The sequence below is a fragment of the Labrus bergylta genome, chromosome 17, assembly GCF_963930695.1.
Source record: "Labrus bergylta chromosome 17, fLabBer1.1, whole genome shotgun sequence".
Lineage (NCBI taxonomy): Eukaryota > Metazoa > Chordata > Actinopteri > Labriformes > Labridae > Labrus > Labrus bergylta.
In genome coordinates this window covers 24143660-24148628 of record NC_089211.1, presented here as the reverse complement: position 1 = coordinate 24148628, position 4969 = coordinate 24143660, and the positions used below count along the sequence as shown (strand labels likewise).

General features: G+C 42.5%; 1 long non-coding RNA gene across 1 annotated transcript; it reads left to right on the top strand.

The window, feature by feature from the left end:
• The first annotated feature begins 1829 nt into the window (after positions 1–1829).
• Positions 1830–4750, top strand: LOC114921148 (uncharacterized). Its single transcript, XR_003809443.2, has 2 exons — positions 1830–4503; positions 4597–4750. It is a non-coding gene; the product is annotated as an uncharacterized lncRNA (long non-coding RNA).
• The last annotated feature ends 219 nt before the right edge of the window (positions 4751–4969 follow it).

Below are 4969 nucleotides of genomic sequence, written 5' to 3'. Positions count from 1 at the left end.
CATGTAAATTTACCTGAAATGAGCGTGATCTAGAAACACAGTTAAGCAGTGAGTACAGTATGTTATTCTTCTTTTCTCTAGTCCCTCAATTAAACAACTTTTATACATGAGGGGAGGAGTCAGCCGGCCGTCCCGGCGATGTAAACAAACTGAAGATAGGACTCTGAAAACTCTGAAAACATCACAGACAGTGGGACTCGGGTGTTACACCCATTGTAGACAGTCATGACTCACAGAGTTATTTTCAGAGGAAACACTTGATTTCTACATTTAAGTGTGAAAAATCACATTAAAAACTCACAGGAAGTTAAAGGTCTACACGCTGGTAAGAATCATTGTTACCACGGGGATTAAATCTCAATGGTTTGTTCTCTCCATTCATTAACAGATCATGTATCTCCATGCACTGACACCCTGTGTGAAGCTGTGCTGCAGCTGGAGGCCTGTGTGTGCGTGTCTTCCACTCTGACTGCAACACGTTCACTACAGTATGGCGTGATGTGTTTTTAAGCCCCCCTCCACTTAACATGCTACACTGATTGTTCCAGCTATCTGCGGCACGAGCTGTCGCTAATAAGTTATGCATAACGGGCGCAGATGGGGAAACGTGTCTGTGTGAAATGACATGTGACAAGGTGGATTTCAGATCACGTTTCCTCTGCGTTGCAGGAATCGCCCGTTCTTCTGATTTTTTTTTCCGGACCTTAAACACACCAAATCTTCTCTCAGGGTCTTAGTGCCTCATGTAACGCTTTCTTCTGGGGGCCGCTGACATTTCTCATGCCTGACTGAAATATTAACCACACGGGGTTTATCTCAAATAGAATGTCTTGTATTTCATTCATAGATGTTTATTACATTAAAAACTTCACCAATAATCTGACCTAATTCACCATCTCATCACTCGCAGACGTTATTCAAAAGTAATCCAGTTTGCCACGAGTTCTTTCACACATGCTGAAAAAAGAGAAGTAACTTCTTGAACACATCCAGGTCTACACCCCCCCCCCCCCCCCCACTACGCTCTGCCAATGAAAGGCGTCTGATCCAACCTTCCCAACAGGGTCCTAAAACGCTGACTAGACTCTTCACCTCTGTCGCCCCCCGGTGGTGGATTGAATTTACAAACTCCATGTGATCTGCAGAGTCCCTCTGCACCTTTAAGTGAAAGCTAAAGACCCAGCTCTTTCATGAATACCTACTAACTTAATGATGATGGTCTCCATATTATTGATGATGATGATGGTAATGATGATGGTTTTTGTTTGATGACGATGACTTATAAGATGGTTTCTATACTGATTAGAGCTCTCAAGAACTGCCCTCAATGTTGTGCTTTGCCTCTGGTCACTTCCTGTCAGCACCTGTGTGTCCAATCAGACTCAAAGCTGATCATTTGCTCTTACTGACGTTGTTCCCTTTTTTCTAGATCCTTGCTTGTGTTGTTCTTACTCTCTGATGTACGTCGCTTTGGATAAAAGCGTCTGCTAAGTGAATTGTAGAATTGAACACGGCGACTGAAAGTGTAACAACACAACAGCAGCAGGTTAAACTGTAACTCGTCCTCTCGGCTGGTCAGTGTTTTCGGGCGATGCAGGTTTCTCTCAGTTTGTCTTCGTTGTTCCTTGTGGGGTTGTGGACTAACATGACGGCTCAAAGGCCTGTGATGGAGGCAAACAGGGTTAGAATCCTGCTCCTGACAGCCCGGCTCAGGTGGGTTCACCCACTCCACGTCCTCACTCGTCTGAAATCATTCTGGAAGGGAAGAAGACCGGAGCCGCCCCTGCTGGATCTCTGGAGTCCTCCTGGCGCTCTTTGGGGGGGGAGGGGGGGTCACTTTCACCGTCACATGGGGAGGCAGCGTCACAGAGCCGACCCCGGCTTTGAGTTGATCCAGCTCCTCGGGGCCGGTGTTGATCTCTGTCGGCGGAACGTTTGTGCAGGTTTCCCATCATGCCCTGCTGCAAAATCTCAGACAATGAAACAGCTGCACCACCTGTGACGGAGCGAACCTCAACGGGACAAACTTTAACTTTCACTAACACGTCTCGTCCTGTGGTGTTACACGGTGCGACCACCATGCTCTGTCTCCCCCCCCGCGTTCAGCTTCATAACCCAGGTACACCGGACCGTCGCTGGGTGTGTGAACGGCGTCCATGCAGGAAGTCCTCCATGTGACGCCGTGTTCTGTGTGGGTAACGCAGCTTTTACAGAAGGAGAAGAAGAAGAAGACGACGGCTCAGCTTGCAGCGCAGACTCAGAGCGCAGAAGAAGAAGGTAGGACGCAGCAGTGGTAGAAAATAATAACATACATTTACTTTAATACTCTAATCTGTTTGTACTTTAAGCTAAGGGGTCATTTATTTATTTGCAACTTTGTGTTTATTGAGCAATCCAAACATTGTTAATTTTTCCGAACACAGGTCATTTCGTACATCATTATTCTTTTTTAAATTTTTATAATGTCATACAAAACAATTATAGAATGCAGAAGAAGAAAACAAAATGGTTATAATAATATCTTCGGTTGCCCAATTTGTTTTTTTGCAATAGAGAATAAAAAATAAAGCAACAAAAAACAAACATCCCACATAAAAAAAATAATAATAAAAGGCTGGAAATCAGGACCAGTCACCCGTCAAATACAGGTGTTTTTTTTTTCAGTTTAAAAAGGTGTACAGGACAGAAACGATGACATCATCAAGTTGTGATTAAACTCACCATCGGTTAAGAAATATTTCAAGTTAATCGTACAGGAACCCACCTGAACAGAAACTGATAAAAAGTGATAAAAAAAAAGTGATAAAAATGCAAAATACAAATATCACTCAATTCGTCTCCAGGGCAACGGATCCTGCTGAGGCCAGGTTTGACTTTTTTTCCCAGCATGCAACATGTCAGCAGTGTAGAGCAGAGGTAGAGAGTTAATGTTAAATCAGATTAAACAGGTTCATTCAAACAGACACAGGATGAACACGTTTCCTCTCACATTAACCACGACGCTCTGTTCAGAACCGCTCAGTCCAAACTGCACGGCCCTCCATTTGAATAAACAAACTGTATTTAGAGCACATGAGCAGCTTGGAGTGAATTCAACCCAGAGGCAGAAATGTTTAAAAAAAAAAAAAAAAAAGACTTAATCAGATAATAAATAAGCCTCGAATGAATGAAATTGAAACGATTAGGACTAAAACAGCTCCACTGTTTAATCACTCTCTGCAGTGAAATGATCAGAGCCCGTGTAACACGCTGAAAATGCTTTTTCATATTTTCATTTTGTTATCTCAGTGTGTCTAGATAAACTAATTTAATCTCCAGAAGTATTTAAGTTAATTTATATTTATAAGATCATCAGTAAAAGAAAAACAAAGCTATAAACAGTTAATACTGTGTTTTATTTTATCTACCTTTTCAGATTAGGACACCGGCCCTTTAAGGGAGGCTCAGTGAAGGAGACACAGAGGTGTGTGTGTAGGCTGAAAAACGAAGCGTGTGTAAAGCTGTGGGCATTTCTTTAATTCTTTTCTTCTTTATATGTGATTTTTTTGATCCAGCAGATGTCGCCCTTGAGCACCAGCATGAAACCAAAACAACTTGCGGTGCATTGTTGTGTTAGCATGCTAATGCTAGCGATCTTTATTATGCTAGTATCTTCACACTGCATGTAAATTTACCTGAAATGAGCGTGATCTAGAAACACAGTTAAGCAGTGAGTACAGTATGTTATTCTTCTTTTCTCTAGTCCCTCAATTAAACAACTTTTATACACGAGGGGAGGAGTCAGCCGGCCGTCCTGGCGATGTAAACAAAGTGAAGATAGGACTCTGAAAACTGTGAAAACATCACAGACAGTGGGACTCGGGTGTTACACCCATTGTAGACAGTCATGACTCACAGAGTTGATGTTTGCCTTGCTCAAGGGCACCTCAGCAGTCCAGCCACCAGACCAACTTCCATACTTTGGTCTGCCTTGAACCGCTGACCCTCCTGCCCCCCCCCCATTCATCTAACATCATACTAATATAGTTCAGCTCATGTGCTTCATATGAAGGAAAAACTAAACAGTGTCGTCAGCGTTTACTCCCTCATGTTTTCACACCTGCTGCGTTAGCAAGTGCAGAGGAAAGAACAACATCACATGTCGTCGTTAAAGGACCATTTTCCACTAATTTCAGTGTTTCTCATTTATTTATAATCCAATCAAATATCCCTCGTAAAGACGTCTCACTGCAAGTTCTCACTTTTTCTTTAATTGTTTTTTAAAAAAAATTTTTAGTCGACTCTCTCCCAGCAGGTTTTCCAGGAAAAGTCATTCCCTTTAATGGGAACAGACAGCAGGAATAATACAGTTAACCCGGGATGACTATCAACTGCTGAACCTCATCATGCCGCTCGCAGGCTCTCACTTATGTTGTCACAGCATCTGACCTGTTTCTCCGGCTTTCAGCTGGTTCATGCCAAATAAAGGGAGGGATCGCTAAAAAGGGAAATCAGCTTCCTCAGGTAGGCTTCGAGGAAACCTAATCTGGAAAGTTAAACTTTTGTATTTTAGCCGGTTTTCTCTGTTTTTTCATGATGTTGTTTGACTTCTTCAAGGTGCCAGTAGAGGGGCGATGAGAAAGGACGCAGCGATGAAGACACATCTTTAAGTCCACCTGCATACGAAGACATCTTCCCCTTCTTCTAACAAACACACTCAGACATAATAAACTCTGCAGGAATCATCCTCTTTTCCTGTGAATAAATCAAAGATATGATGTCAAATGTTTATGTTGAAAAGTTCTGCAGTTTCCCAGCGCAGACTCGTCTCTCACAGCTGTTATCATGTAAGAGATTCACCACCACGATTAAATATGAAGTCATCAAAACATCCACTCAGACGAGGCTCTCTGCAGGAAGAAGATCATTAAAATGGAGATTTATGGACAAAGTCAGCATTTAAGTTTTTTGGAAACTTTGGTATAAAGAA